General features: G+C 39.6%; 1 non-coding gene and 1 pseudogene across 1 annotated transcript; both read right to left on the bottom strand.

Moving 5' to 3' along the window:
• Positions 1-21,929: 21,929 nt before the first annotated feature.
• LOC112864226 (large ribosomal subunit protein uL18 pseudogene) lies at positions 21,930-23,119 on the bottom strand (annotated as a pseudogene).
• Positions 23,039-23,197, bottom strand: LOC112864404 (U1 spliceosomal RNA). The gene has a single exon (XR_003223958.1). It is a non-coding gene; the product is annotated as a U1 spliceosomal RNA (small nuclear RNA).
• Between the last annotated feature and the right edge of the window lie 1,232 nt (positions 23,198-24,429).

The raw sequence follows: 24,429 nt of genomic DNA on the forward strand, positions 1-24,429 counted from the left end.
AGAATATGCAATGGAGAAAGACAGTCTCTTCAACAAATGGTGTTGGGAAAACTGGACAGCGATGTGCGAAAGAATGGAACCGGACCACTTTCTCACACTATACACAAAAATAAACTCAAAATGGATGAAAGACCTAAAAGTGAGACCCGAAAACATAAAAATCCTAGAAGAGAACACAGGCAGTAATTTCTCTGACATCATCCATAACATTTTTCTAGATATGTCTCCTGAGGCAAGGGAAACAAAAGCAAAAACAAACTATGGGGACTACATCAAAATGAAAAACTTATGCAAAGCAAAGGAAGCAATCAACAAAACTAAAAGGCAACTTACTGAATGGAGAAGATATTTGCAAACAACACATCTGAGAAAGGGCTAGTATCCAAAATATAAAGAATGTATACACCTCAACACCAAAAAATCAAATAATCCCATTAAAAATGGGCAGGAGACATGAACAGACATTTCTCCAAAGAAGACATACAGATGGCTAACAGACACCTGAAAAGATGCTCAACATCACTCATCACAAGGGAAATGCAAAACAAAACTACAATGAGACATCACTTCACACCTGACAGAATGGCTAAAATCAAAAACACAATAAACAAGTGTTGGTGAGAATGTAGAGAAAAAGGAATCCTCATGTACTATTGGTGGGAATGCAAACTCGTGCAGTCACTGTGGAAAACAGTATGGAGGTTCCTCAAAATATTAAAAGTAAAATTACCATAGGATCCAGTAATTCCACTACCAGGCATTTGTCCAAAGAATACAAAAACACTAACTCGAAAAGGTATATGCACCCCTGTTTTTGGCAGCATTATTTTCAATATCCAAATAATGGAAGCAGCTCACGTGTCCATCGATAGATGAATAGATAAAGATGTGGTGAGTGTGTGTGTGTATGTGCGTGTACATGTGTGTATGTTACAAAGCCATAAAAAAGAATGAAGTCTTGCCATTGCAACAACATTACTGGATCTAAAGAGTATAATGCTAAGTGAAATAAGCCAGTTAGAGAAAGACAAATGCCATATGATTCCACTCATATGTGAAATTTAAGAAACAAAGCAAACAAGGAAAAAAAGAGACAAACCAAAAAAACCAGATTCTTAATTATAGGAACAAACATATGATTACCAGAGGGGAGGTGGGAGGGGAGATGGGTAAAATAGGTGAAGGGGATTAAGAGAGCATTTATCATGATGAGCACTGAGTAATGTATAGAATTGTTTAATCACTTTTCCCTTTTTCAGAAGATGGCGGCATAGGAGGACGCTGGGCTCACTGCATGTCCTGCTGATCACTTAGATTCCACCTACACCTGCCTAAATAACCCAGAAAACCGCCAGAGGATTAGCAGAATGGAGTCTCCGGAGCCAAGCGCAGACGAGAGGCCCGGAAGAGGGTAGGAAGGGCGGCAAGGTGGTGCGCGCTCCACGGACTGTCGGGAGGGAGCCGGGGCGGAGGGGCGGCCCACCGGCCAAGCAGAGCCCCGAGTCTGACTTGCAAAAGCGGAGGGGCCAGACGGAGTGTGTTCCGACAGCAAGCGGGACTTAGCATCTGGGTTGTAAGTGAACAGCTCTGCTCGGAAAGCGGGAAGGCTGGAGGACAAAGGGAGGGAGAGTTGTTGAGCCCCAGACGACAGAGCTTAGCTTGGCGGGGAACAAAGGTGCTCACCAGCACCATCTCCCTCGCCCATCCCCCAGCCAAAATCCCAAAGGGAACCAGTTCCTGCCAGGGAACTTGCTTGCTCTGCGCAAACACCCAATGCTGTGCTTCTGCAGAGCCACCCCTCCGGCAGCGGGTCTGACTCCCTCCCGCTGTCAAGGGCCCCTCCTCAAGTGGATCACCTAAGGAGAAGCGAGCTAAGCCTGCCCCTCCTGCCCCGGTACACCTTGCCTACCCACCTTGCCTACCCCAGCTAATATGACAGATCCCCAGCACCACAAGCCTGGCAGTGTGCAAGTAGCCCAGACGGGCCATACCACCCCACAGTGAATCCCCCCCCTAGGAGAGGGGAAGAGAAGGCACACACCAGTCTGACTGTGGCCCCAGCGGTGGGCTGGGGGCAGACATCAGGTCTGACTGCGGCCCCGCCCACCAACTCCAGTTATACACCACAGGACAGGGGAAGTGCCCTGCAGGTCCGCACCACTCCAGGGACTATCCAAAATGACCAAACAGAAGAATTCCCCTCAAAAGAATCTCCAGGAAATAACAACAGCTAATGAGCTGATCAAAAAGGATTTAAATGATATAACAGAAAGTGAATTTAGAATAATAGTCATAAAATTAATCGCTGGGCTTGAAAACAGTATAGAGGACAGCAGAGAATCTCTTGCTACAGAGATCAAGGGACTAAGGAACAGTCAGGAAGAGATGAAAACCGCTTTAAACGAGATGCAAAATAAAATGGAAACGACCACGGCTCGGATTGAAGAGGCAGAGGAGAGAATAGGTGAACTAGAAGATAAAGTTATGGAAAAAGAGGAAGCTGAGAAAAAGAGAGATAAAAAAATCCAGGAGTATGAGGGGAAAATTAGAGAACGAAGTGATACACTAAAAAGAAATAATATACGCATAATTGGTATCCCAGAGGAGGAAGAGAGAGGGAAAGGTGCTGAAGGGGTACTTGAAGAAAAAATAGCTGAGAACTTCCCTGAACTGGGGAAGGAAAAAGGCATTGAAATCCAAGAGGCACAGAGAACTCCCTTCAGACGTAACTTGAATCGATCTTCTGCACGACATATCATAGTGAAACTGGCAAAATACAAGGATAAAGAGAAAATTCTGAAAGCAGCAAGGGGTAAACGTACCCTCACATATAAAGGGAGACCTATAAGACTCCTGACTGATCTCTCTTTTGAAACTTGGCAGGCCAGAAAGGATTGGCAGGGGTACTTCAATGTGATGAACAGAAAAAATATGCAGCTAAGAATCCTTTATCCAGCAAGTCTGTCATTTAGAATAGAAGGAGAGATAAAGGTCTCCCCAAACAAACAAAAACTGCAGGAATTCGTCACCACTAAACCAGCCCTACAAGAGATCCTAAGGGGGATCCTGTGAGACAAAGTACCAGAGACATCGCTACAAGCATAAAACATACAGACATCACAATGACTCTAAACCCATATCTTTCTATAATAACACTGAATGTAAATGGATTAAATGCGCCAACCAAAAGACATAGGGTATCAGAATGGATAAAAAATCAAGACCCATCTATTTGCTGTCTACAAGAGACTCATTTTAGACCTGAGGACACCTTTAGATTGAGAGTGAGGGGATGGAGAACTATTAACCATGCTACTGGAAGCCAAAAGAAAGCTGGAGTAACCAAACTTATATCAGACAAACTAGACTTTAAATTAAAGGCTGTAACAAGAGAGGAAGAAAGGCATTATATAATAATTACAGGGTCTATCCATCAGGAAGAGCTAACAGTTACAAATGTCTATGCACCGAATACGGAAGCCCCCAAATATATAAAACAATTACTCATAAACATAAGCAACCTTATTGATAAGAATGTGGTAATTGCAGGGGACTTTAACACTCCACTTACAGAAATGGATAGATCATCTAGACACACGGTCAATAAAGAAACAAGGGCCCTGAATGATACATTGGATCAGATGGACTTGACAGATATATTTAGAACCCTGCATCCCAAAGCAACAGAATATACTTTCTTCTCGAGTGCACATGGAACATTCTCCAAGATAGATCATATACTGGGTCACAAAACAGCCCTTCATAAGTATACAAGAATTGAAATCATACCATGCATACTTTCAGACCACAATGCTATGAAGCTTGAAATCAACCACAGGAAAAAGTCGGGAAAACCTCCAAAAGCATGGAGGTTAAAGAACACCCTACTCAAGAATGAATGGGTCAACCAGGCAATTAGAGAAGACATATGGAAACAAACAAAAAAATATATGGAAACAAACAAAAATGAAAATACAACAATCCAAACGCTTTAGGATGCAGCGAAGGCAGTCCTGAGAGGAAAATACATTGCAATCCAGGCCTATCTCAAGAAACAAGAAAAATCCCAAATACAAAATCTAACAGCACACCTAAAGGAAATAGAAGCAGAACAGCAAAGGCAGCCTAAACCCAGCAGAAGAAGAGAAATAATAAAGATCAGAGCAGAAATAAACAATATAGAATCTAAAAAAACTGTAGAGCAGATCTATGAAACCAAGAGTTGGTTTTTTGAAAAAATAAACAAAATTGACAAACCTCTAGCCAGGCTTCTCAAAAAGAAAAGGGAGATGACCCAAATAGATAAAATCATGAATGAAAATGGAATGATTACAACCAATCCCTCAGAGATACAAACAAATATCAGGGAATACTATGAAAAATTATATGCCAACAAATTGGACAACCTGGAAGAAATGGACAAATTCCTGAACACCCAAACTCTTCCAAAACTCAATCAGGAGGAAATAGAAAGCTTGAACAGTCCCATAACCAGCAAAGAAATTGAATCGGTTATCAAAAATCTCCCCACAAATAAGAGTCCGGGACCAGATGGCTTCCCAGGGGAGTTCTACCAGACGTTTAAAGCAGAGATAATACCTATCCTTCTCAAGCTATTCCAAGAAATAGAAAGGGAAGGAAAACTTCCAGACTCATTCTATGAAGCCAGTAGTACTTTGATTCCTAAACCAGACAGAGACCCAGTAAAAAAAGAGAACTACAGGCCAATATCCCTGATGAATATGGATGCAAAAATTCTCAATAAGATACTAGCAAATCGAATTCAACAGCATATAAAAAGAATTATTCACCATGATCAAGTGGGATTCATTCCTGGGATGCAGGGCTGGTTCAACATTCGCAAATCAATCAACGTGATACATCACATTAACAAAAAAAAAGAGAAAAACCATATGATCCTGTGAATCGATGCAGAAAAGGCCTTTGACAAAATCCAGCACCCTTTCTTAATAAAAATCCTTGAGAAAGTCGGGATAGAAGGAACATACTTAAACATCATAAAAACCATTTATGAAAAGCCCACAGCTAACATCATCCTCAACGGGGAAAAACTGAGAGCTTTTTCCCTGAGATCAGGAACACGACAGGGATGCCCACTCTCACCTCTGTTGTTTAACATAGTGCTGGAAGTTCTAGCATCAGCAATCAGACAACAAAAGGAAATCAAAGGCATCAAAATTGGCAAAGATGAAGTCAAGCTTTCGCTTTTTGCAGATGACATGATATTATTCATGGAAAATCCGATAGACCCCACCAAAAGTCTGCTAGAACTGATACATGAATTCAGCAAAGTTGCAGGATACAAAATCAATGTACAGAAATCAGTTGCATTCTTATACACTAACAATGAAGCAACAGAAAGACAAATAAAGAAACTGATCCCATTCACAATTGCACCAAGAAGCATAAAATACCTAGGAATAAATCTAACCAAAGATGTCAAGGATCTGTATGCTGAAAACTATAGAAAGCTTATGAAGGTAATTGAAGAAGACTTAAAGAAATGGAAAGACATTCCCTGCTCATGGATTGTAAGAATAAACATTGTCAAAATGTCAATACTACCCAAAGCTGTCTACACATTCAATGCAATCCCAATCAAAATTGCACCAGCATTCTTCTCGAAACTAGAACAAGCAATCCTAAAATTCATATGGAACCACAAAAGGCCCCGAATAGCCAAAGTAATTTTGAAGAAGAAGACCAAAGCAGGAGGCATCACAATCCCAGACTTTAGCCTCTACTACAAAGCTGTCATCATCAAGACAGCATGGTATTGGCACAAAAACAGACACATAGACCAATGGAATGGAATAGAAACCCCAGAACTAGACCCACAAACGTATGGCCAACTCATCTTTGACAAAGCAGGAAAGAACATCCAATGGAAAAAAGACAGTCTCTTTAACAAATGGTGCTGGGAGAACTGGACAGCAACATGCAGAAGGTTGAAACTAGACCACTTTCTCACACCATTCACAAAAATAAACTCAAAATGGATAAAGGACCTGAATGTGAGACAGGAAACCATCAAAACCCTAGAGGAGAAAGCAGGAAAAGACCTCTCTGACCTCAGCCGTAGCAATCTCTTACTCAACACATCCCCAAAGGCAAGGGAATTAAAAGCAAAAATGAATTACTGGGACCTTATGAAGATAAAAAGCTTCTGCACGGCAAAGGAAACAACCAACAAAACTAAAAGGCAACCAACGGAATGGGAAAAGATATTTGCAAATGACATATCGGACAAAGGGCTAGTATCCAAAATCTATAAAGAGCTCACCAAATTCCACACCCAAAAGACAAATAACCCAGTGAAGAAATGGGCAGAAAACATGCATAGACACTTCTCTAAAGAAGACATCCGGATGGCCAACAGGCACATGAAAAGATGCTCACCATCGCTCCTTATCAGGGAAATACAAATCAAAACCACATTCAGATATCACCTCACGCTAATCAGAGTGGCCAAAATGAACAAATCAGGAGACTATAGATGCTGGAGAGCATGTGGAGAAACAGGAACCCTCTTGCACTGTTGGTGGGAATGCAAATTGGTGCAGCCACTCTGGAAAACAGTGTGGAGGTTCCTCAGAAAATTAAAAATAGACCTACCCTATGACCCAGCAATAGCACTGCTAGGAATTTACCCAAGGGATACAGGAGTACTGATGCATAGGGGCACTTGTACCCCAATGTTTATAGCAGCACTCACAACAATAGCCAAATTATGGAAAGAGCCTAAATGTCCATCAACTGACGAATGGATAAAGAAATTGTGGTTTATATACACAATGGAGTACTACATGGCAATGAGAAAGAACGAAATATGGCCCTTTGTAACAACCTGGATGGAACTGGAGAGTGTGATGCTAAGTGAAATAAGCTATACAGAGAAAGACAGATACCATATGGTTTCACTCTTATGTGGATCCTGAGAAACTTAACAGAAACCCATGGGAGAGGGGAAGGGAAAAAACGAGGTTAGAGTGGGAGAGAGCCAAAGCATAAGAGACTCTTGAAAACTGAGAACAAACTGAGGGCAATGGGAGGGAGAGGAGGGTGGGTGGTGGGTATTGAGGAGGGCACCTTTTGGGATGAGCACTGGATGTTGTATGGAAGCCAATTTGACAATAAATTTCATATATTGGAAAAAAAAAAGAATTGTTGAATCACTATATTGTACTTCTGAAAGTAATATAACCATGTATATCAACTACACTGGAATTAAAAGAGGAAAAAAATTTTTAATTAATAAGATTATAAGCATGTTTCTCATCAGAAACTTTGGAGGTTAGGAAACGGTAAGCTGACACAATCAAAGGTCTAAAAGCAAAATCTCTGAACCAAGAATCCTACATGGACAAAACTGTCCTTTAGAAGTGCGTGGGTAGAAAATCAAGGCATTTCCGGATAAACAAAAACTTAGGAAGTTTGTCACTACTAAACTTCCCTGCAAGAAATACTCAGGAGAGTCCTGTAAGATACAGGATAAGTCCTGTAAGGAAAGGACACTAGACAGTCACTGGACGTTACATGAAGAAATAAAGATCTCAGTGAAAGTAAACATGTGGAAGGTACCTGGGTGGCTTAATCACTTAAGCATCCAATTTAGGCTTAGGTCATGATCTCACAATTTGTGAGTTTGAGCCCCACATCAGGCTCTGTGCTGACGGCTCAGAGCCTGGAGCAACGTTCACGCTCTGTCTCTCTCAAAAAAAGGAATTGTTTTTTAACTAAAAATATTTTTTAAAATTTAAAAAAGGTAAACGTGGACAATAATGAAAGCTAGTATTATTGTAACAGCAGTTTATAACTCCACTGTTTACTTTCTATATGATTTAAGAAACTAATATATAAACAGTCTGAAATCTAGTATTACTGTAACTTTGGTTTGTAATTTCATATTTTCTTTTCTACATAATTTAACAGACTAGTGTATTAGTAGAATTATTAGTATTTTGGGGCACACAAGGTAGAAAAATGTAATTTTGTGAGATCAACATCAAAAAGGGGTGATGACAGACTTATAAAGGAACTAGTTTTTGTATGTTTTTGAAGTTAAGCTGGTATAAAATCAAATTAGAATGATATAACTTTTGGATGTTAAATGTAATCCCCATTGTAACCACCTAGAAAATAACTACAGAATATCAACAAAAGGAAATGAGAAATAATTTAAATTTTTCACTGTAAGAAAACTAAACACAAAAGAAGACAATGCAGGAAATGAGGGACAGAAGCTATAAATTACATAGAAAATAAACAGCAAAATGACAGAAGTAAGTCATTCTTTCTCAGTAATTACTGTAAATGTAAATGGTTAAGCTCTTAAATCAAAAGGCAGAATGGTTTTTGAAAAATACGATGCAACCATATGTTGTCTATAAAAGACTCACTTTAGATCCAAAGCCACAAATAGTTTGAAATTGAAACAACAGAAAAGGATATTCCATACACACACACGCACGCACACAGAGACAGACAGAGAGAGAGAGTGCAGTAGTGGCTATACTAATATCAAGCAAGACAACAAGACAAACTTTAAATCCAAAAAGTTTACAAGAGACAAAGAAGACATTATACATTACTAAAAAGTTCAATAAAGCAAGAAGAAAGAATTATAAACATTTATGTACCTAATAACAGACCATCACAATATATGAAGCAAAAACTGCCAGAATTGAAGAAAGAAAGAAATAGCCCTATAGTACTACTTGGAGACTTCAATACCTCACTCACAATAATGGATAGAACAACCAGTAAGGAAACAGAAAAACAACACAATAAACCAACTAGATCTAACACACATACAGAACACTTTACTCCACAACAACAGCATAAAAATTCTTCTCAAGTGCACAGATACATTTTACAGGCTAGAGTATACATTAGGCCACAAATTAAGACTCAATTGATTTTTGTTCAATAGATTAAAAAAAAATTTTTTTTAATGTTTATTTATTTTTGAGACAGAGAGAGACAGAGCATGAGCGGGGGAGGGGCAGAGAGAGAGGGAGACACAGAACCCGAGGCAGTCTCCAGGCTCCGAGCCATCAGCACAGAGCTCTACGCAGGGCTTGAACTCATCAACTGTGAGATGACCTGAGCCAAAGTGGGACACTCAACCGACTGACCCACCCAGGCACCCCTGTTCAATAGATTTTTAAAGAAAGCTATCATATGATGTATCTTGTCTGACCACAATGGGATAAGGTTTGAAATCATTAACTAAAGAAAAACTGGAAAAAAATCCCAAAATTGTGGAAACTGAACAATATATTCTTAAACAATCAATTGATCAAAAAGGACATCACAAGGAAATGAAAACATAATCAGAAATGAGTGAAAACAAAAACACAATATGCCAAAACTATGGGATGCATAAAAAGTGCAACTAAGGGGGGAATTTATAGATATAAATGCTTACATTAAACAACAATCAATCTCAAATCAACAACCTACCTTTACAACTTAGTGTTGTAAACTAGAAACAAGAGAACAAGGTAAATCCAAAGCTATTGGAAAGAAGAAAATAGTAAAGACTAGAGCACACATAAATGAAATACAGAACCAAAAAAGCAGTAGAGAAAATCAATGAAAACTATAAAAACTCTTAGAGAAAACATAGGGCAAAAGCTTCACAACACTGGATATGGCAATGATTTCTTCAATATGACACCAAAGACACATGAAAAAAAAGCAAAAATACACAAATTGGACTTCATGAAAATTTTTTTCCCAAACTTTAAAGCAAAGTTGACCCACAGTGTTACCTTAGTTTCAGGTGTACAACTTAGTGATTTAACAAGTTTATGTATCCTGCTATGTTAACCACAAATGTAGCTACCATCTGTCCCCATACATTGTTATTATAATATCATTAACTATACTGCTTATGCTGTGCCTTTTATTCCTTTGACTTATTCATTCCATATCTGGAAGACTGTATCTCCCTTCAACCATTTTGCTCTACCTTCCATGCCCAGCCCCCATCTCTGGCAACCATCAGTTTGTGCTCTGCATTTATAGATCTGACTCTGCTTTTTGTTTATTCATTTGTGGGTTTCTTCTATAGATTCCATATGTGAATGAAATTATATGGTATGGAAATTTTTAAATTTTGTGCATCAAAGACACTATCAACAGAGTAAAAATGTAATCCACAGAACGGGAGAAAATATTTGCAAATTATAATCATGATAAAAGAATCATATATCTGAATATTCTGATAATGTGCAGAAGATATAGAGAATTCCTATAATTCAAAACAAAAATACAAACAACCCAGTTCACAAATAAGCAAAGGATGTGAACAGACATTTCTCCAAAGAAGATATACAAATGGCTAATAGATACAAGAAAAGATGGTCAACAACACTAATCATTAGGGAAATGCAAATCAAATTACAATGAGATACAACTTCACTCTCAGTACAATGGCTGCTATGAAAGAAAGAAAGAAAGAAAGAGAGAGAGAGAGAGAGAGAGAGAAAGAAAGAAAGAAAGAAAGAAAGAAAGAAAGAAGAAAAACAGAGGAAGGAAGGAAGGAAGGAAGGAAGGAAGGAAGGAAGGCAGGCAGGCAGGCAGGCAGGAAGGAAGGGAAGAATAAGTGTTAGCGAGGATGTGGAGAAATCAGTAACCTTGTGCACTTTGTGGGAATGTATAATGGTACTGCCGCTATGGAAAACAGAATGGAGTTTCCTCAAAACAATTAAAAATAAAATTATATGATCCAGCAATTCCATTTCTTTTTTTTTAATTTTTTAATGTTTTTTATTTATTTATTTTTTGAGAGGGGGAGGGAGGGGCAGAGAGAGGGAGACGCAGAATCCGAAGCAGCTCCAGGTTCTGAGCTGTCAGCACAGAGCCTGACTCGGGGCTCGAACTCACAGACTGCAAGATCATGACCTGAGCTAAAGTCGGAAGCTTAACCAACTGAGTCACCCAGGTGCCCCCCCCCCCCCCCCGCAATTCCATTTCTGGGCATATACCCAAAGGAATTGAAAACAGGGTCTCAGAAATATTTGTATAGCCATGTTCAGAGTAGCATTATCCATAATAGCTAAAATGTGGAAGCAACCCAACTGTCTGATGACAGATGAATAGATAAGCAAAATGTGATATATACATAAAAGGGAATATAATTCAGCCTTTAAAAATTTTTTTTCAACGTTTATTTATTTTTGAGACAGAGAGAGACAGAGCATGAACGGGGGAGGGGCAGAGAGAGAGGGAGACACAGAATCGGAAACAGGCTCCAGGCTCTGAGCCATCAGCCCAGAGCCCGACGCGGGGCTCGAACTCACGGACCGCGAGATCGTGACCTGGCTGAAGTCGGACGCTTAACCGACTGCGCCACCCAGGCGCCCCAATACAGCCTTTAAAAAGAAGGAAATTCTGTGGGGTGCCTGGGTGGCTCAGTCGGTTGAGCGTCCGACTTCGGTTCAGGTCATGATCTCCCAGTCCATGAGTTGGAGCCCCACGTCGGGCTCTGTGCTGACAGCTCAGAGCCTGGAGCCTGCTTCAGATTCTGTGTCTCCCTCTCCCTCTGCCCCTCCCCCACTTGTGCTCTGTCTCTCTGTGTGTCAAAAATAAATAAACATTAAAAAAAAGAAGAAGGGACGCCTGGGTGGCGCAGTCGGTTGAGCGTCCGACTTCAGCCAGGTCACGATCTCGCGGTCCGTGAGTTCGAGCCCCGCGTCGGGCTCTGGGCCGATGGCTCGGAGCCTGGAGCCTGTTTCCAATTCTGTGTCTCCCTCTCTCTCTGCCCCTCCCCTGTTCATGCTCTGTCTCTCTCTGTCCCAAAAATAAATAAACGTTGAAAAAAAAATATTCAAAAAAAAAAAAAAAAGAAGAAGAAGGAGGAAATTCTGGTATATGCTACTATATGGATGAGCCTTGAGGACATTATTTTAGGTAAAATAAGCCAGTCACAAAAAGACAAATACTGTATGATTCTACTTACATGAGGAACTTAGAGTAGTCAAAATCACAGAGACAGAAAGTAGAATGGTGGTTGCCAGGGGCTGGGAAGAGAAAAGATGGGGAATTACTGTTTAATGGGTATGATATGGGAAACAAAAGCAGAAGGAAATGGAAGATCAAATTAAATTTCCTTATAACCTGCAGCCCACTGACAAATACTTAAGGCAGGCAGAGTAACTCCCCGCTGCGCCCCCCCCACCCCCACTGTCTTAATGCTAATGCTTTCCTAGAGGTAAAAACAACCTTAGTTTGACAACAGCTAGGCCTCCAGTACCCTGTGTGTCTTTAGCATATGAAAATCTCTTGGGAAACTTCCTCTTGACTTGACCTCCCCCAACTCCCAAGTATATAATCAGTCTCTCCTCAGGGTCCCGGAGCAGCTCTTTCTGCCCACGGGTCCTGTCCCTGTGTTTTATAGAATTGCCTTTAGGCACCAAAGATGTCTCAACAATTCTTTCTTGGCCATCGGCTTCAGACCCGCCCCCCCCCACCACCATCACCCCCAAAACCCCACCAAGTATACAGTTTCAGTGTTACTGAAAAAAATTATAGACGGAGATAAAAAGAATTATAGATGGAGATGGAGGGTAGGGATTCTTTTTCAATCTTTTTGTGGTGACAGCCACAATATCTGGGGTGCAGATGTGTGTATAAGCTTCTTCCAGAAAGATACTGGTGACTAGTGACTTGGAATGAGCTAGAGGGAGAAGGTGAGAGAGGAGCTCTGGCTTCCCAAGTCCCTAGTGCCTGCTAAGTTAGAAACCTTGCCCTTTGGGGTCAGCTTTTAAATTATGCAGACAAACCTGTTTCAGGGAAAGTAGAGGAGAGGCAATGGTGCCAGCTCCCTCTGCACTGAGCCCTAAGGGGATAGTCACAGCAAGCGCTGTGTGCTCATTAAGAATTGCTTCTTTACTTGCTGTAGTTTTGGAGTCTTACGGACACAAGCCTTGTTGCTTTCCAATATGGGTGTTTCAGGAGTCTGTTCCTTCGGTGGGAGTATTAAAAGTTGGGATGCTAGATGTGGGCTTCCATCCCAATTGTGTGGCACTGTGTTGGGGTGGGGCTTATAGCAAGACAGTGTCTTGGCCTTTCCTATTCATTTAGATGTGGGTATTTTCTCGTTTGTTAGATGTGTAGGAGCTGTTCAGCTAGTTTCCAGATCTCTGTCACAGGGAATTGCACCACGTGCAATTGTATCTGTACATTTGGTGTGCGTGTGGAAGAAAAAAGCTCAGGGGCTTCCTATGTTTCCATCTTGGTCAGCACTTCAGAATCTGCTGACATACTATTCTTGTCATCGGTCCTCTCTCACCTCCTTACCTTCATCTACTTCCACTCCCTTTCAATAAATCTGCTCCAGCCACAGTAGCTTTGCCCATACAGAGCATTTAGAATGAAAAGAGCTACTAGGCTATGAAAGAAACTCTGAGAAAGATTTACATGTAAGGACATGTGCCCCAGGAAGTCAGTCTGCCAACCTTGGCTCTGTCTGTAGATATTGAAGCAGCCCTATGATCGAATTCCTGTCCTCCTCAGCTACAATCCAGGAGCAGTCCTGCCAGCCTAGGCACCCAGCAGGAGGTATGCCCATCTGTGACCGTAGACCTCAGTCACAGCTGTGGCCCCCAAAGCAGCCCTGTGACTCAGTCCCAGCGCCTCTCAGCTGCAGTTCAGACCAGACCTACTCCCTACCCAGGGACATGCCCAGTGACATGCCAGGAGCCTGCCAAGCACCCTGAGGGAACCATGCACTAGGTTTCTAGTCATAATCAAAAAGGCATTCTCCACTCCAAAGTTGTAATTTCCTCATGTTTTATTTGTGTTTATTTGGCCTTATTTTTAACATCTAAATCTTTGATTCACTTGGAACTTACCCTCCTATACTATTAAGTATAATAATATTAATCCAACTTTGCATTCTTCTAGATGGTTTTATTTGTCCCAACACTATCTGAATAGTATCTTCCCCCCACCCCATTGATATCATCTTATCATCTACTAAATTCCTGTATGTTTATGGGTTTATTTATGCTTTTTTGTTCTATTGGTCCATCTGCTTATTTCAAACACCATTACCATACCTTTAAAATTGTTGTTGCTTTATGCTTTAATATCTGATAGACATAACCCTTCCTCATTGCTCTTCTCTGTCAGAATTTCCTGGCTGTTCTCATTTGTCTCATTTGTCATATGAACTTTTGAATACACTTCACCACTTCAGGGAGGAAAGTACAGGCATTTTTATTGGGATCATGTTAAATGTACAATTTACCCTGGGGAAAACTGTCAACTTTATGGAAGTGTTTTTCTAAGACCATGCAAAAGGTTTGCATTTGTTCAAATCTTCTTTCGTATTTTTCATTGACTTCTAAAGTTTTCTTCATCTGTGTCTTGCTGAATCCATAGGTATTTCATCTTTTTGACTGCTATTCCAAGTGAGATCTTATCTTCTAACTGGTTGATATATACAGATAATGGTACAGATAGAGAGATTGCCACTGATTTCCCTAGAGTGATTTTGTATGTAACTATCTTTGAATTCCCTTATTGCTTGACAAAGCTTTTCAATTGATTCTCTCACAATTTGAAAGTATAACATCACTATCATCCCTATATATGATAGTTTTATCTCCTTTGCAGAAAGACTAAAATGCATGATGCTGATATTTGAGCTGAGATTAGTTTATTATAGCAATAAAATTTCCACTATTCCAATAATATTCCAAAATCATACTTTTGCATGTGGATATCTAATGTATGCGATACCATTTGTTGAAAGACTATTATTTCCCTCCATCAAATCATCTTGGCCCTTTATTCAAAAGCCAACGGACTATAAAAGTTAGGGTTTACTTCTGGACTCTAAATTTCATTCCATTGATCTTTATGGCAGTACCATACTGTCATCACTTTGTAACCTCACAGTACAAACTGCAAAGTACATAGCTTTGAAACTGCAAGTGAGTCCTATAATTGTGTTGTTCTTCTCAAGAATGTTTTGGCTGTTCTAGATCCTTTGCATTTCCACATGAATTTTAGGATCAGCTTGCCAATTTCTGGGATTTTGCCAGAGACTGCATTGAATTGGCAGATCAAAGTTAGGGAGTACCGCCATCTTAACTTGCTGTATTGTCTTCCAGTCTATTAACATAGGATGTCTCTCTGCTTATTTAGATCTTTCATTTCTTTCAACGTTTTGTGGTTTTCAGTATACAAGTCTTACCCACTTCTATTTAAATTATTCTTATTTTATTCTTTTTCATGCTATTATAAAAGAAATTATTTTTGAATTTCATTTTCAGATTGCTTTTTGCTAATGTATTGAAATGCAACTGATTTTTTAATATTGCTCTTATATCCTACAACCTTGCTGAAGTTGTTTATTATCTCTAATAGGTCTTCAGTGTGTTCTTTCAGTTTTTCTATACACAAGATCATGACATTTGCAAATATAGTTTTACTTCTTCCTTTCTAGTCTGGATGTCTTTTATTTCTTTTTCTTGTCTAATTGCTTGCTATAGGGTGAATATTTGTGTCACTCAAAAATTCATATGCTGAAGTCCTAACATCCAAGGTCATGGTAGTAGGTGGAAACTTTGGGAGGTAAATAGGTCATGAGGATGGAGGAGTTAGATTAGTGCCTCTATAAAAGAGGCCTAGGATAGGTCCTTGACCCTTCTGCCATGTGAGAACACAGGGAAAACAACCAGGAAGCAACCCCTTACCAGACACCAGACTGCTGGCACCTTGATCTTGCATTTAGCCTCCTTACCAGCAGGAAATAAATTTGTTGTTTACAAGCCACCCATCTATGGTATTCTGTAATTGTAGCCTGAATGGACGAAGACATTGCCCCTAGAAAGAATCTCAAGTAGACTACTGAACTGAGGTGGTGAGAATGACATCTTTGTCTTGTCCCTTATCTTACGAGGGAAAACACTCAACCTTCACCATTAAGTATATTAGTTGTAAGTTCCCATAGATGCTCTTTATCAGCTTGAGAGACTACCCTCGTATTTATAGTTTAAGTATTTTTATCCTGAGCAGAACCTGACTTGATCAAATGCTTTTCTCCACCTATTGAAACGATCATGTAATTTTAAATACGGCATATCACACAAATTAATTTGAAATGTTAAACCACCCTTGCGTTCATGGGATAATGATATCTGGTATGTAAAACTCTTTGATAGGTTGATTAAATTTGCTAGTATTTTGTTGAAAATGATTTTTGCAGCTACATTCGTAATGGATCGGCCTATAGTTTTTATTCTCCTGATGTGTTTGGTTTTGGTATCAGGGTAAAACTGGCCTCAGATGATGAGTTGAGAAGTATTTCCTCCTCTTGTACTTTATGGAACTGTATGAGTTGAATTCTAGCTCACTCGATATTAAGATTAGAACCCTCTTTGCTTATATTTGAGTTTCCTGGTATATTTTTGCCCATTCTTTCATTTCCAACCATTTAAAAAAAATTTTTTTTTTTTTTCAACGTTTATTTATTTTGGGGACAGAGAGAGACAGAGCATGAACGGGGGAGGGGCAGAGAGAGAGGGAGACACAGAATCGGAAACAGGCTCCAGGCTCCGAGCCATCAGCCCAGAGCCTGACGCGGGGCTCGAACTCACAGACCGCGAGATCGTGACCTGGCTGAAGTCGGACGCTTAACCGACTGCGCCACCCAGGCGCCCCTCCAACCATTTTAAAACATTGTTTTAGAAGTGTGTCTTCCAAAAATATAATTGAGTATTGTTTTGTGATCCCAAATAATCATGTTTTGCTAATGGTTAAGCAAAGTTTTACAGCTATTTTGAACAAGTTGCTTTGCAATTCAATTTTGAGCATTCGCATTGGGCATAAGATTTTCCATGTAATGTTGAATGGCACATAATTTGGGGGAAGAGGACAGGGTGGGTTCTTAATTATTTACACATGTCTTTCTGCGATGAACTTAATTCTATGACATAAATATGAAAGTAAACCCACTAAAAACTGCAGCTGAGGAAACAGGGTTGAACAAACAGAGTTCCTGCCTGCTGAGCTAGGTAGGAACAAACGGGAAAAGTAGGAGTGGGACATTTATATTTGTGGTAATCTTCCTGCATGTCAGTCAGATGCTTCACCTCACTGACTCATTTAGTGTTCCTAACAATTTTCTCAAGTAGTTATTTTCATCCCCCCCCCTTTTTTTCCAGGTGAGAAAACTAAGGTTCAAATAGTTTTCGACACTCAAAGTGTGACTGTCAACATCTTCACCATCTGGGAGCTCGTTAGAAATGCAGAACTTCAGGCTTCACACTAGACCTACAGAAGCAGAATCTGCCTTTGAACAGAAACCTCAGGTGATTTATAGGCACATTCAATTTTAAGACTCACTAGTGATTCTCCCAAAGCCAAAGTGTACAAATAGCAGAACCTACTCCAAAGCCTGAGCTCCTTGCAATAGAGTCAAGTCAGCTATAGCTGGATGTAGGGGTTCATGTTGTAATATCAGACATCAATTTTGTCATCTATTAAAGAGTTAATTACCACCCTAAAAACTGATTCTGTACCTCAGAATAAATAAGATGCTTTGAACACCTAGAACAACAAATAAATTCAACTGCAATAAAAGTTTGTCATATTGAACACTGTTTGAGGTTGAAATGCCACCTTAAGCCCCAAATCCTTTGTTATGCAAGATGTATATGGGTTGCAATGGGACTGGAGCTTATTTCTGAGCGATGCTAACAGCTCTGTACACACTGCAGGTCCATACATCTTCTATATCCATTCAGACTGGAAAAATAATCCTAGTGCACCAATCACATAAACTAAATGTGGGTAACAAAGGAAAGTCTTTCATGGAATGCTACAATAACTCTTCTAGACCTGGGCCTAGGCCTTTAAATGTGAATGACAGTTAAATAAATTCAATTCACACCAGGTACTGAATCAAATTCTTTCAAAAATCCAAAACTGTCCTTCTTTTTATCCTGTTTCTCCTTGTTGACTTTGTTTTTCAGTTTTAGAGGAAATACTGTTCATGTTTGGTTTTGTTTTGCTAGGAAAAAAATGCCGATGCACTTTGGATCTAGCTCTGGTGCTCTGAGATACGCCAGCTTGTTCTGCTCTGAGGGCTTCACAGAGCCTTTTAAAGAGTAAAATCATAATACAGTTCAGGATCCTGACTGTCCCCAGTGAGACCTTCTAAAACTTGAGAAGACTGGATCATCCGCCTCAGAGAACATTGCATACTGTACCTTACTTGCTTCCTTTGGAATTTGAGAGCAGAGAACCACTTCAGAATCATCTTTATAGATAATTAATACAGCCCCACTTGTGGCGTTGTAAAAACTAGCCTCAATTTGTGGTTAATTCTCTCAGTAAAATGTAGCTGTTTTTAGAGCACCAGTTTTATGAGAACACACTGTAGTCACTGATGCTATGGGGTCGTTCGTATCTTTTCCCAGCTGGCAAACTCTCTCTAATGATATCCTAGGGATGAGACAGAGAAAGAGATCACATCTCAGGATTTACATGGCAAATAAATCCTTTAAGCTAGTAACTTGCCCCAGGCCAGGGTGGTGGTACGGTGAGTGGGGTGAAAACACAGGTAAATAGGACTGAGAGACAAACTGCTTCACAGCTCCAAAATAAAACATGTCCGGGGATTAATATTACGGTCACCAGCTATGTTGCTTTGCACAAGTCCTCATATCTGTTTGAGCCTCAATATTCTCATCCATAAAATGGAACCAACCACATGTATCTTGCAGGACTGTTGTAAGAATTAAGTGAGTTAATGGATATAAAGCATGTGGCATGTAACAAATAGGAATTATTACTGTAATCCAATTTAAATCTCTCCTGGAAAAGAGAACCTGAAGTTTAAAGACAAAATAAAACTGGGGAGTAGAACAGAAGTATTCCTCTTTGGAATAGGATTTCTTTCCTTCAGTGCCAAAAACATTCATCACCCCTCCCCCTGAGAGAGTGTAGGACTCTGGAAGGGTAAAGAAGAAACCTGGCTGTTGTGGAGAGGAAGCCTGCCTGAACCAAGGCTGTGCTCTCTGTGGGGCAGATCAGAAGAATTTGGGAATACCAGCTCTGAGCTCCCCACACAGTTTGCCACCTCACCTCCTTTTCTCTCAGCTTTGATGACTCTGGATTGACCAGAGCACTGAGGCCACAGCCTGGTGGAAACATGGCCAAAGATATAAGCCAGCAGGAAAAAAGCCAGATGTGTCACTTTCCTAGCTAACCTAACCCAAGCCTGTACATCAAAAGAAGAGGACCCTCCTCATTCGCACTCCAAGAAGGTACAGAAACACCAAAGAAGGGGGGACTGGAATTGGTTTACACACTGCAGCAAACTATCTGCCTGCACCCCAAACTGTCAGCTTCAGTTAATCCCTGAGAAAAAGGGGAAGGAACTAAATGATCATTTTAAGACAGTCTGGGCCAGGCACTCTCTCATAAATCCCTTGTCTCACACCCCACCACATCTCTGTTGGTGAGGTAGGTATTATGGCCCCTTTTAAGGAAGAGCAGAAGCTCAGAGAGACTGGCAATCTGTCCAAGGTCACACAGCTCAACAGTCAGAACAGAGATCTGTCTGACATCTAACAAACCGGTCAGCAATGAATGTTGTTATCTGGTATATAGAATGTCTTTATTTTTGTGAATTTGGGCTTGTTTGGTCATTTGGTTAATTTTTCTTTGGTTCTTCTTTTCCCCTGAACACTGTTAACTTAAGCCACAGGTAAGAAATCCAATCCACTTCTTTCTAAAGGCTTTGAAAAAGATACTTCAGTTCTTCAGTTGAAATGAATATTAAATCTTCCCTGGCAAATCTTTAGATTTCATAATCATTTAAAAAGTAAATGTGTAATTTACTTTTTTTTCTTTGTTCTATGACATTAAAAATGTTTCACCCACTTTATGCCAAACAGGAGGGCATAAATTACTATACCTCTTTGAAGGCACTCAGCATTTTCATGTGGTCTTTTAAAAACAAAATGCATGGGGCACCTGACTGCCTCAGTACAGCATGTAACTCTAGATCTCAGGGTCATAAGTGTGAGCCCCATGTTGGGTACAGAGATTTTTTTTTTTTAATGTTTATTTGTTTTGAGAGAGAGAGAGAAAGAGAGAGCATGCGAGCACAAGCAGGGGAGGAATGGAGAGAGAGAGAATCCCAAGCAGGCTACCCACTGTCAGCACAGAGTTCAGGGCGGGGCTCAAACTCACAAACTGCAAGATCATGACCTCAGCCAAAGAGTCTGATGCTTAACTGACTGAGCCACCCAGGCACCCTGGGTATAGAGTTCTTACTCAAATAAAATAAAATAATAAAATAAAATAAAATAAAATAAAATAAAATAAAATAAAATAAAACCAGAAGATGTTGGGGCCATGCAAATATTTGTTGAGCTAGCTAAAGGATTATATGTGAAATGACTCCCATCTCCTAAGAATACTGGTTTTATTGAGGTTTCATTTTGTGGGGTTTTTAAAAATATTTTTTTAATGTTTCTTCATTTTTGAGAGACAGAGTGCAAGCAGAGGTGGGGCAGAGAGAGACTGAGACACAGAATCTGAAGCCTGCTCCAGGCTCTGAGCTGTCAGCACAGAGATGGATGTGGGGCTCGAACTCACGAACCAGGAGATCATGACCTAAATGGAATTTGGCCAGCTAATTGAGCAACCCAGGAGCCTTGTGGGTTTTTTTTTTAAAACAACATACTACTCCATTAGAAACAATAGGGTATTAACCAGCATAGCCCTGTGATTGTTTGGTTTGTTCTTTATCCCGTTGGAGATGTTCCTGAGCCCTAAAAAGACAGAGCAACATTCACAGAAATAGACAGTACTAAGCAAAAAGGAAGTAGTTCATCCATTCCCTTTTACTAATTATTTTCCTACATGCCCACCACTCTTCTGATCATACTAGTTTCTTTTATTCTTCAGTATCCCTTTCAAACATGCCTCAGTGTTTCTCACGTTTCTTTCCTCAATAACCCATTCCTTTATGCAACCAGCCTTTCCCATATCTTCAACTATCAACTCCACAAAAATAATATTTAACCATCTCAGATCTTTATGGAGGACAGATAAAGGAGGGAGAGAATAAAGAGGATAAGGGATGGAGGGACAATTTATTCCTAAAATCTTTTCCCCCACCTTCCCCCAGAGTTACACATCCCTTTTTCCAACCCTAAGCTGGACATGCCTACCTGAATTACCCACACACAACCTCAAATAAATGCACGTTAGAACCATGTTTTTAAAAAACAGTTTTGAGATATAACTGAGATAAAATAAGCTGCACATATTTTAAGTGTGTAATTTGTTGAATTTTGACATATGGTTATACTTGTGAAACCATCACTGCAATCAAGATAGTAAACAATGGATTATGGCCCCAAATTTCTTCAGGTCCCTTTGGAATCCCTTCCTTTCCCACTTTTCTGTGCTCCTCCACCCTACACACCTCCCCAAACAAACTGATCTGCTGTTACTGTTGACTGTATCCACAATTCATTCCTTTTTATTGTTGCTACAATGGCATTGTATAAATATGCTACCATGTGTTTATCCATTTACCCATTGATGGAAATTTGGGTTGCTTATCACTTAGGGGCTACAAAGCTGTTATAAACATTTCTGTGCAAATCTTTACAAGGACATAATTCCTTTTTTTTTTTTTAATTTTTTTAAGTTTATTTATTTGAGAGAGAGAGAGAATCCAAGTCTCATGAACCCTGAGATCATGACCTGAGCTGAAATTAAGAGTCAGATGCTCAACCAACTGAGCCACTCAGTTGCTCATCCTTTTCTCTTGGGTAAATAAAAATCTTGGAGTGGAATGGTTGGGTCATGTAGTAGATGTATCCTTAACTTCGCTGTTGTTGTTGTTGTTGTTGTTGGTTGGTGAATAAGCTTATTACTGTCTTTATCCAAAAAATCTTCATAGAAAATTGTGGTTTGGTTTATTAGCTCTCAGCAGCCCACTCCTAAGCTCTAAGGAAGTTTGCCTTCTTCTGAGCTACCTGATCTTTCTTCTGGGCAAGAGACATTTGGGGACAATTCCACCTCTTCTTTTTAACTTCTTTCTTAGGCTCCTTCTCATAGACTGGATTCTCTCATATAGCAGCAGGAGCTTTCTTATAAGCATCTGATTCTTGTAAGCATCTCATCTTCTTCCCGTAGGTACTGCATATAATCTGTAACGTTTTGACCCATGATGTGCTTCCGATGTCCTTCTGCATTGAATTCCTTGCTTTCTGAATCATAACCAGGAAATCATTTGGTACTGTGAGGAATAGACAAGCCTCCATCCACAGCTCCCTTGAGGACCCCCAAAATTTTATATCTCCAGTAGTATTTCTGGCAAGCCCTGCATCCAAATAGCAAGTGAAGGCACCAGGTTGATCATCAATACTTTCCACACTGCAGTCATCTCTAGTCACTTCTACTTGGCCTTCATAGATCTTATCCACACCAAACCTATGGAGAAGCCTGCAGGCCAGCAGCAGGCCAGTACAATATGCTGCAACATAACTTGTCAGGCCAACCTTCACACCATACTTTGGGAGTTCATGAGCATAAGCTGCACAAACTATCATGTCTCCTTCCATACGGGCATAAACAATCTGACAAATGATGTCTCTGTTGCTTACACGAAATATCCTGTATTTAGGTGTGTTGTACTTATTTTTATCCTGAATTACCAAGCATTTCCAGGCATAGTAATCAGTTTTAACTTCTTGTCTTCTTCTAAATTTCACTTGGTATCTCTTGAAGTAAGCCTTATTCTTGATAACTTTAACAAACCCCATCCTGCACAACAGAGACCGGCATCACCAGCTTGCCAAAGACCAGCAGGCTCAGCCATATTTTTAACATTTTTAAGTAACTGCCCAACTGTTTGCCAAAGTGTTCGTTCATACATTTTACATTCCTACCAGTAGTATGTGAGAGTTCTAGTTTCTCCACATCCTCTCCAACACTTGGTGGGGTCAATCTTTTTAATTTTAGTCATTCTGACAGCTATGTAGTGATATCTCATAGTTTCTAATTTGCATTTCTCCAATAAGTCATTTGGGGAAATCGCAGGGGTCAGCACATCTGGAGTGCAATGGATGAGCCTCGCCCTGGGAGAACTACCTTTGTGATCATGGTGTCTCCCCTACCAGGTAAGTTTTCTATTAGCCATATTTTCATGTAATTTCTTGCCATCTGTAGATCTTCTTTGGTGAAGTCTATTCAAATCTTTTGTCCATTTTTATTGGGTTTTCTTATTATTGAGTTTTGAGTGTTCTTTATATATTCTGGAATCAAGTCCGTTAGTAAATATATGCTTCCCAAAGATTTCCTCCCAGTCTGTGGCCTTGTCTTTTCATGCTCTCCTGTGTCATCTGAAGAACAGAAATTTTAGATTTTGAAGAAGTCTAATGTATCAATTTATCCTTTTATTCAGTGATTTTGGTATTTTTTCTAAGAAGTATTGTCTGATTCAAGTTCACAAAGATTTTCTACCATGTTTTCTTCTAGAATTTTTATAGTGTTAGGTTTTACATTTAGGCATATGATCCATTTTGAATTCGTTTTTATAAATGGTGCACAGTATGGATCCAAGTTTCTTGTTTGTTTGTTTGTTTGTTTTTTTAATATAAATATCCATGGGTGTCTGGCTGGCTCAGTTTGTGGAGCACGTCACTCTTGGTCTCAGGGTTGTGGGTTCAAGCCCCATATTGGGTGTAGAAGTTAGTTAAAAATAAAATCTTTAAAAAAATAAAATAATAGACATCCAATTATGCCCACACTATTTGGTTGAAAAGGCTATCCTTTACCCATTGCATTGCCTTTGCTCTGATATAAAAAAAAAAAAAATCAATTGTTTGTAATGTATGGGTCTATTTCAGAACTCTCTATTCTGTTCCTTTGATGTAACTGTCCATTTCCATGCCAATACCACATTGTGTTGGTGACAACAGCTTAATAATAATGTTTAAAATCAAGTAGTGTACCCCTCCAACTTTCTTCTTACTATTTTAAGGTTGCTTTAATTATTTTAAGTCCTTGGCATTCCCATATGAATGTTACAATCAGCTTACCAATTTCGAACCAGAACAGTCTGAGATTTTTATTAGTATTGCATTGAATGTATAAATCAGTTTGTAGAGTACTGATACCTTAACAATATTGAGCCTTCCAGGCCATTTACAAGGTATAGCTCTCCACTTCTTGAAATTTTCTTTACTTCTGTCAGCAATATTTAGTAATTTCCAGTGTACAGGTCTTTCACATATTTGGTCAGATTTACCCCTAAATGATTGATAATTTTTTATGCTATTATAAATGGTACTTTAATTTCAAACTCCAATTGTTTGTTGCTTGGTATATGGAAATACAATTTCCTGTTACTAAGATTCA

This window comes from Puma concolor, chromosome A3, assembly GCF_028749965.1.
Source record: "Puma concolor isolate L17-30 chromosome A3, mPumCon1.1.hap2, whole genome shotgun sequence".
Taxonomy (NCBI): domain Eukaryota; kingdom Metazoa; phylum Chordata; class Mammalia; order Carnivora; family Felidae; genus Puma; species Puma concolor.